Source organism: Salmo salar, unplaced genomic scaffold (genome assembly GCF_905237065.1).
Source record: "Salmo salar unplaced genomic scaffold, Ssal_v3.1, whole genome shotgun sequence".
NCBI classification, from domain to species: Eukaryota; Metazoa; Chordata; class Actinopteri; order Salmoniformes; family Salmonidae; genus Salmo; species Salmo salar.
The window spans coordinates 459,034-469,883 of NW_025548295.1; positions in this window are offsets into that span (position 1 = coordinate 459,034).

Below are 10,850 nucleotides of genomic sequence, written 5' to 3' on the forward strand. Positions count from 1 at the left end.
GAAACCTTTATGTCTATAACATCAGAATGAAACCTTTATGTCTGTCTATAACATCAGAATGAAACCTTTATGTCTGTCTATAACATCAGAATGAAACCTTTATGTCTATAACATCAGAATGAAACCTTTATGTCTGTCTATAACATCAGAATGAAACCTTTATGTCTGTCTATAACATCAGAATGAAACCTTTATGTCTATAACATCAGAATGAAACCTTTATGTCTATAACATCAGAATGAAACCTTTATGTCTGTCTATAACATCAGAATGAAACCTTTATGTCTATAACATCAGAATGAAACCTTTATGTCTATAACATCAGAATGAAACCTTTATGTCTGTCTATAACATCAGAATGAAACCTTTATGTCTATAACATCAGAATGAAACCTTTATGTCTATAACATCAGAATGAAACCTTTATGTCTATAACATCAGAATGAAACCTTTATGTCTATAACATCAGAATGAAACCTTTATGTCCGTCTATAACATCAGAATGAAACCTTTATGTCTATAACATCAGAATGAAACCTTTATGTCTGTCTATAACATCAGAATGAAACCTTTATGTCTATAACATCAGAATGAAACCTTTATGTCTATAACATCAGAATGAAACCTTTATGTCTGTCTATAACATCAGAATGAAACCTTTATGTCTGTCTATAACATCAGAATGAAACCTTTATGTCTGTCTATAACATCAGAATGAAACCTTTATGTCCATAACATCAGAATGAAACCTTTATGTCTGTCTATAACATCAGAATGAAACCTTTATGTCTATAACATCAGAATGAAACCTTTATGTCTATAACATCAGAATGAAACCTTTATGTCTGTCTATAACATCAGAATGAAACCTTTATGTCTATAACATCAGAATGAAACCTTTATGTCTATAACATCAGAATGAAACCTTTATGTCTGTCTATAACATCAGAATGAAACCTTTATGTCTATAACATCAGAATGAAACCTTTATGTCTATAACATCAGAATGAAACCTTTATGTCTGTCTATAACATCAGAATGAAACCTTTATGTCTATAACATCAGAATGAAACCTTTATGTCTATAACATCAGAATGAAACCTTTATGTCTATAACATCAGAATGAAACCTTTATGTCTATAACATCAGAATGAAACCTTTATGTCTATAACATCAGAATGAAACCTTTATGTCTGTCTATAACATCAGAATGAAACCTTTATGTCTATAACATCAGAATGAAACCTTTATGTCTATAACATCAGAATGAAACCTTTATGTCTATAACATCAGAATGAAACCTTTATGTCTGTCTATAACATCAGAATGAAACCTTTATGTCTGTCTATAACATCAGAATGAAACCTTTATGTCTATAACATCAGAATGAAACCTTTATGTCTATAACATCAGAATGAAACCTTTATGTCTGTCTATAACATCAGAATGAAACCTTTATGTCTATAACATCAGAATGAAACCTTTATGTCTATAACATCAGAATGAAACCTTTATGTCTGTCTATAACATCAGAATGAAACCTTTATGTCTATAACATCAGAATGAAACCTTTATGTCTATAACATCAGAATGAAACCTTTATGTCTGTCTATAACATCAGAATGAAACCTTTATGTCTATAACATCAGAATGAAACCTTTATGTCTGTCTATAACATCAGAATGAAACCTTTATGTCTATAACATCAGAATGAAACCTTTATGTCTGTCTATAACATCAGAATGAAACCTTTATGTCTATAACATCAGAATGAAACCTTTATGTCTATAACATCAGAATGAAACCTTTATGTCTGTCTATAACATCAGAATGAAACCTTTATGTCTGTCTATAACATCAGAATGAAACCTTTATGTCTATAACATCAGAATGAAACCTTTATGTCTATAACATCAGAATGAAACCTTTATGTCTGTCTATAACATCAGAATGAAACCTTTATGTCTGTCTATAACATCAGAATGAAACCTTTATGTCTATAACATCAGAATGAAACCTTTATGTCTATAACATCAGAATGAAACCTTTATGTCTATAACATCAGAATGAAACCTTTATGTCTGTCTATAACATCAGAATGAAACCTTTATGTCTATAACATCAGAATGAAACCTTTATGTCTGTCTATAACATCAGAATGAAACCTTTATGTCCGTCTATAACATCAGAATGAAACTTTTAAGTGTGAAAAAGCTGAATACCATTTAATGAACAGCACGTTCATTATGCAGAAATACTCCGCTGTTTATTGAGCATAAATCACAATAGATTATGGTAATGTGAAGCCTGGATGCAGACTAGATGTAGATGTAGTGAGAAGGGGGATGAAATATACTCTGCATGTCTGACCCTCCCTAGACGGGAGAGCAGCTTATCTAAGATTTATAAGGCGTCTATAGCGGCTGATTGACTAAATCACCAGGGATCGTTTAAACATCTCGCAGTAACTTCACACTCCACAGACTGACCTGCTAGTGTGTCACAAAGTCAAAATAACTGCAATAACTCACATCTCTGCTGCTCAAGTGTTTTTTATTTTTATTTTTTAATCTTTCATAACATTTGTTGACTTTTTCCATGTATGCAATCCGATGTTCCATTTTTGTTGTGACGTAAAACTAGGAAGGTCTGGACTGGCAATCTGGATAGCACAGATAACAAGTGAAAAATGTTGTTCCCAATCTGTAGTAGCCAGGAGTAGGACCTCTCATCACCCACCTCTTCATTAGGAAGAGTCTAATCTCTCCTCTCTCTCTCTCCGGCCTGATAAGGATCAGCACTAATGCAGACTGTGTCAAAGTTCAAACAGCCTTCGATGTTTTCACGCTTAAACTTACTGAAGTTCCTGTATGTTCATTAGACAGCTTTATCAGCAAATTCTTCTTTTACATTCTCCAATACACCCCAAAAAAAGAGATGTGGAAGCCGTGGAGAGGCGTTGCTGAGAGGCGATAAGGGGGAGGCTGCTGTAGTATCAGGGCTGTGACTGCCTCCCCCATGCCTCTCCTGCTCCGTCAAGCCTTTAGCCCTGACTAGAGAGACAAGTGGAAAGCCTCTGTGGGACGAGAGGGGTTTTACGTTTTCTGATACTGAGCAGGAGAGGAGGAGGGAGGGAGGGAGGGAGGGAGGGAGGGAGGGAGGGAGGGAGGGAGGGAGGGAGGGAGGGAGGGAGGGCAGGAGGAGAAGAGGAGAGGAGGAGGAAGGAGAGAGGGAGGATGAGAAGCGGAGAGAGGGAGGGATGGATGGAGGACAGGAGGAGAAGAGGAGAGGAGGAGGAAGGAGAGAGGGAGGGAGGGAGGACAGGAGGAGGGGAGGGAGGGAGGGGAGGGAGGGAGGGAGGGAGGGAGGGAGGGAGGGAGGGAGGGAGGGAGGGAGGGAGGGAGGGAGGGAGGGAGGGAGGGAGGGAGGGAGGGAGGGAGGGAGGGAGGGAGGGAGGGGGAAGGAGAGAGGGAGGATGAGAAGAGGAGAGAGGGAGGGAGGGAGGACAGGAGGAGAAGAGGAGAGGAGGAGGAAGGAGAGGAGGATGAGAAGAGGGGAGAGGGAGGGAGGGAGGACAGGAGGAGAAGAGGAGAGGAGGAGGAAGGAGAGGAGGAGGATGAGAAGAGGAGAGAGGGAGGGAGGGAGGACAGGAGGAGAAGTCTCTCAGAGATCTGTGTCTGCTAGCCTTGATTTCATCATGCAGTCCCATCTCCCCCCTGCCCGACAACACGGTCCCTGTTCTCGTAAATGTTGCATCGCCGTTTGAAAAGCCTACCACCAGTCTCACATCACTTTCCATTGGCCCAAGGCACCACATTAAAGGAACTATTTATACAAATCCCTTTTCCCTGAAATTATTTTTCAAAGGGAAGATATTATTTTGTCCTCTTCTGGAATCAAAGGCTAATCTCTCTGGAGAAACGGACATCTAAGTAACACCGGAGCAAGAGGACCAGAGAGAGAGAGAGAGGAACACGCCGCATGAACTACTTACCATGTCAGCTCTTATTTTTGTTTACTTGTTTACTTGTTTACTGGTCCCAATATTGTCACATGATGTTTGGTGACATCTAGACTGCTACTAATTGGTCCTGGCATGTTTCTTATAACTGTTTTAAAACTATCAATGATGTTGTGAAAATATAGTTTACATGCTCCAAAGTGACTAAACCAAAGATTACAAAATGTTAAGAGATTGGATTGGGTTTTGGAGTTAAATAGTATTGGTTCGTAAACAACAGGTATAGACTAACAGTGACATGCTGAATTTATCTGGGCCTGCAGAGAGAAAAATACAAATTATAATAATAATAACACAAGGAATAAATCTACAAATCCATAACATGGCTCTATACACTGGCTACCAGTACTGAGTCAATGATAACATGGCTCTATACACTGGGTACCAGTACTGAGTCAATGATAACATGGCTCTATACACTGGGTACCAGTACTGAGTCAATAATAACATGGCTCTATACACTGGGTACCAGTACTGAGTCAATGATAACATGGCTCTATACACTGGGTACCAGTACTGAGTCAATGATAACATGGCTATATACACTGGGTACCAGTACTGAGTCAATGATAACATGGCTCTATACACTGGGTACCAGTACTGAGTCAATAATAACATGGCTCTATACACTGGGTACCAGTACTGAGTCAATGATAACATGGCTCTATACACTGGGTACCAGTACTGAGTCAATGATAACATGGCTGTATACACTGGGTACCAGTACTGAGTCAATGATAACATGGCTCTATACACTGGGTACCAGTACTGAGTCAATGATAACATGGCTCTATACACTGGGTACCAGTACTGAGTCAATGATAACATGGCTCTATACACTGGGTACCAGTACTGAGTCAATGATAACATGGCTCTATACACTGGGTACCAGTACTGAGTCAATGATAACATGGCTCTATGCACTGGGTACCAGTACTGAGTCAATGATAACATGGCTCTATACACTGGGTACCAGTACTGAGTCAATGATAACATGGCTCTATACACTGGGTACCAGTACTGAGTCAATGATAACATGGCTCTATACACTGGGTACCAGTACTGAGTCAATGATAACATGGCTCTATGCACTGGGTACCAGTACTGAGTCAATGATAACATGGCTCTATACACTGGGTACCAGTACTGAGTCAATGATAACATGGATATATACACTGGGTACCAGTACTGAGTCAATGATAACATGGCTCTATACACTGGGTACCAGTACTGAGTCAATGATAACATGGCTCTATACACTGGGTACCAGTACTGAGTCAATGATAACATGGCTATATACACTGGGTACCAGTACTGAGTCAATGATAACATGGATATATACACTGGGTACCAGTACTGAGTCAATGATAACATGGATATATACACTGGCTACCAGTACTGAGTCAATGATAACATGGCTATATACACTGGGTACCAGTACTGAGTCAATGATAACATGGCTCTATACACTGGGTACCAGTACTGAGTCAATAATAACATGGCTCTATACACTGGGTACCAGTACTGAGTCAATGATAACATGGCTCTATACACTGGGTACCAGTACTGAGTCAATGATAACATGGCTCTATACACTGGGTACCAGTACTGAGTCAATGATAACATGGCTCTATACACTGGGTACCAGTACTGAGTCAATGATAACATGGCTCTATACACTGGGTACCAGTACTGAGTCAATAATAACATGGCTCTATACACTGGGTACCAGTACTGAGTCAATGATAACATGGCTCTATACACTGGGTACCAGTACTGAGTCAATGATAACATGGCTGTATACACTGGGTACCAGTACTGAGTCAATGATAACATGGCTCTATACACTGGGTACCAGTACTGAGTCAATGATAACATGGCTCTATACACTGGGTACCAGTACTGAGTCAATGATAACATGGCTCTATACACTGGGTACCAGTACTGAGTCAATAATAACATGGCTATATACACTGGGTTCCAGTACTGAGTCAATGATAACATGGCTCTATACACTGGGTACCAGTACTGAGTCAATGATAACATGGCTCTATACACTGGGTTCCAGTACTGAGTCAATAATAACATGGCTGTATACACTGGGTACCAGTACTGAGTCAATGATAACATGGCTCTATACACTGGGTACCAGTACTGAGTCAATGATAACATGGCTCTATACACTGGGTACCAGTACTGAGTCAATGATAACATGGCCATATACACTGGGTACCAGTACTGAGTCAATGATAACATGGCTATATACACTGGGTACCAGTAGCGAGTCAATGTGCAGGGGTACGAGGTAATAACCAGGCTATATACACAGGGTACCAGTAGCGAGTCAATGTGCAGGGGTACGAGGTAATTGAGGTAGATGTGTACGTGTAGGTAGGGGTAACTAGGCAACCGGATAGAAAACAGTAGCAGCCCTAACGATTCGATCTGAAGCTGGGCTTGCAGCACGGCGATCCTCACCACACGGCGATCGTTCTCCCGTATATTATGAAAAGTTTGTCAGGTAGCCAAGTAGCAACAAAGCATAGCAGCACAGACAAGTCCAGAAGTTGTGAGTTTGTGGCTGTGGTAACTAATGTTTGTTAGTTCTCAGCTCCTCTCTCTGTACTCCCTGTTCCCCTGATTTGTGTGGCCGCGCACGACTCCAACACCATCATTAAGTTTACTGATGACACTACGGTGGTAGGCCTGATCACCGACGACGATGAGACAGCCTATAGGGAGGAGGTCAGTGACCTGGCGGTGTGTAGCCAGGACAACAACCTCTCCCTCAACGTGAGCAAGACGAAGGAGGGGACTACAGGAAACTAAGGAATTAACATAGTCCACACACACCAACACAGAAGGCAAGACAAAGCCTCTTCCCTCTCAGGAGCCTTGATAAGATTTGGCGTGGGCCCTCAGATCTAGGAGGCTTGATAAGATTTGGCGTGGGCCCTCAGATCTAGGAGGCTTGATAAGATTTGGCGTGGGCCCTCAGATCTAGGAGCCTTGATAAGATTTGGCATGGGCCCTCAGATCTAGGAGCCTTGATAAGATTTGGCATGGGCCCTCAGATATAGGAGCCTTGATAAGATTTGGCATGGGCCCTCAGATCTAGGAGCCTTGATAAGATTTGGCATGGGCCCTCAGATCCTGAAGGTTCTACAGCTGCACCATTGAGAGCATCTTGACTGGCTGCATCACCACTTGGTATGGCAGCTACTTAGCATCCGACCGCAAGGTGGTACAGAGGGTAGTGTGTAACCGATGTGAAATGGCTAGCTAGTTAGCGGGGTGCGCGCTAATAGCGTTTCAATCGGTGACTTCACTCGCTCTGAGACCTTGAAGTAGTTGTTCCCCTTTGCTCTGCAAGGGCCGCGGCTTTTGTGGAGCGATGGGTAACGATGCTTCGAGGGTGGCTGTTGTCTATGTGTGCAGAGGGTCCCTGGTTCGAGCCCAGGTAGGGGCGAGGAGAGGGAAGGAAGCTATACTGTTGCAAGTGCATACGGCCCATCCAGGACCTCTATACCAGGCGGTGTCAGAGGTAGGCCCTAAAAATGGTCAAAAACTCCAGCCACCCAAGTCATAGACTGTTCTCTCTGCTACCACATGGCAAGCGGTACCGATGCACCAAGTCTGGAGCCAACAGGACCCTGAACAGCTTCTACCCCCCAGCTATAAGACTGCTCAATAGTTAGACCTCTACGAGATCAGTGTTCCCCCTGTGGGACGGTTGAGCTAACGTAGGCTAATGTGATTAGCATGAGGTTGTAAGTAACAAAAATATTCCCACGACATAGAAATATCAGGTTTTTTTAATTGTATTATTATTTTACCTTTATTTAACTAGGCAAGTCAGTTAAAAGAACAAATTCTTATTTTCAACGACGGCCTAGGAACAGTGGGTTAACTGCCTTGTCCAGGTGCAGAACGACAGATTTGTCGAGCAGAAGGCTTAAATTCTTGTTAATCTAACTGCACTGTCCAATTTACAGTAGCTATTACAGTGAAAGAATACCATGCTTCTGTTTGAGGAGAGTGCACAATTCTGAACTTGAACATTTTTGGGCAGTCTAAGATACAACATTTTGAACAGATATGAAATGGTTCATTGGATCAGTCTAAAACGTTGCACATACACCGCTGCCATCTAGTGGCTAAAATCTAAATTGCACCTGGGCTGGAATAATACATTTTGGCCTTTCTCTTGCATTTCAAAGATGATGGTAAAAAAAAAATGTTTTTTACTTTGTATTATCTTTTACGAGACCTAATGTGTTATTCTCCTACATTTGATTTGATTAGGATTTTTATTTGGATCTCTTTTAGTCCCCATTTGGACTAATCTTCCAAGAGTCCTTAAACATTAAAATACAATTTATAATACGAACACATTTTCACATATAACACACTATTACAAACATACATAATATTATTAACATAATGAACCAATAAATACTCAATCTAAAAAAATATTGATTCTTCATCTACTATAATCCCACAACATTTCTGTGTATTATATTAAAATCGTTTTAAAATCATGTTTAAATGTATATATTGAAAAGGTTTCTGGTTTGCTCACTTAATTTATTCCATTTCTTTATTGCTCTAAATCGAAATGTTCTTTTGCCCATTTCTCTTTTCTGTCTGGATAACGCTTAGATGGCGGACAATCTATTCCTGGTATTTACGGAACGTCTGTCTCTTACCAACTGAATACCGTTGTGAATAGAACTTGGCCGTTTTAAATGATGTATATTATGAAATAAAATAAGCATGTTTTATTTTTCAATTATCTTGTCGATTGATGACCAACCAAGGACATTTGCGTATGACTGCAACAGAAGAACCATATATCTCCACCGTAAAACAATCCTTGCTGCTTTGTTCTGTTCAATCTGCAGCCTCCTAACTTCACTTGATGATGCATTTCCACAGACGACAGAACAGTAGTTCACCTGACTCTCAATTAATACTTGTGTTATTTGCTTAAGAATTTTTCCAGGTAAATATTTAGCTATCCTTCTGATTATGCATGCTGTTTTAATATTTTTTTTTTACATAGATTAAGTTATTTGAGACGACCATGATAAGCAGTTGTCTAGCTTCACTCCTAATAGTTTGGTTTCTGCCACTTCTTCAATTTGTACTCCTCCCATACTTAATTGTATCCCAGGTTGTTTTGGCCTTTTCCTAGTGGAACAGACCAACATAACTTTGGTTTTCTTAGTGTTTAAAACAAGTTTGTTCTGGCAAACCCACTCCCTGATATTCTCCAAATCTCCTTGTAAAGCTTGCTGTACCTGTTGAACCGATTGTCTTGCTGTATAAATTGTAATAGCTTGAGTTTCAGCTAAGGCATCGGAAAGGTCGTTGGTTTATATTAAATAAAGAAGTGGTCCAAGGCAGCTGCCCTGCGGTATTCCACAGTTTAAAACACTAGGGGTAGAAAATGAACCATTGATATAGGTGGACTGTTTCCTATCAGTTAGATATGACTGTACCCAATTCAATGCTACCTCCTTAAAACCATTAATGCATTCATTTTGTCAAAATTATTTCATGATCCACTAAATCAAATGCTGCACTGAAATCTAAAAATAGTACACTCACAAACGTGCCATTATCCATAGCATTGAGCCACTGGTCAGTCATGTCAACCAGTGCAGTGGTAGTGGAATGTTTTTTTTGCGATAAGCACGTGTTACGGCTGTCGTAGAGAGAGGGGACCAAAGCGCAGCGTCGTAAGTGTTCATTATTATTTATTTAAACAATGAAAACACTAGAACAAAGAAAACAAAGCGAATAGCTAAACAGTTCCGTCAGGTAACGAAATACAAAACAGAAAATAACTACCCACAAAACACAGGTGGGGAAAAAAAGGCTGCCTAAGTATGGTTCCCAATCAGAGACAACGATAGACAGCTGCCTCTGGTTAGGAACCATACTCGGCCCAAAACAAAGAAATACAACACATAGAATGCCCACCCACACACCCTGACCTAACCACGTAGAGAAACAAACCCTCTCTCAGGTCAGGGCGTGACAGCATGCTGATTGGCTGTAATCAGATCATTATTTTCCGTGTACTCCCATATTTGTCTACTCACACAATACCCTCCAATATCTTACTGAATGAAGGGAGTAGACTAATTGGTCGACTATTGGCAGGAGTAATGGATTCTTTGCTGTCTTTCGGAATAGGACATAGTTTCGCATGCTTCCATACATTTGCAAACATCCCCTTTTCCAGTGACCAATTAAATATGTATCTCAGTGGAACTGCAATCTGTGGAGCAGCACAGCGAAGCAAAAAAAATGTGTCCATAAGATCATAACCTGTAGATTTACCATCAGGAAATGACTTCAATAGGTTTAACACCTCATCTACTGACACCGTTTGCAGACTAAAAGAGCAGGTCTTGTTGCTCATAATATGACCATCAATCCATTGGACCATAGTTTGCTTGGAAGAATGTATGTTTACATTGTTGCTCAGTAAATTCATTTTCTTTGTAAAATAAAATCTGCAAAATGATTGGCAATATCAACTGGTTTTGTTATTATTCTCCCATCAACCTCCACACTAGATGGGCATGATGAGATGGGTGTACCAAGTAAGCTCTTATTTACTGTGTTTATATACCTTTTTACAATCATTTTTACAATCAATAAAAGCATTGTTGTAAAATAAAACTTTGTAAAATAACTTATTTTTTCCCTTTCGATTCAATTTAACTGCATAATTACGCGATGTTCTATAATTCTGTTCTTCAATTTCTAATTTTTGACTTGGCTGCTAAGATTTTTGGACATATTTCTTTGAGAA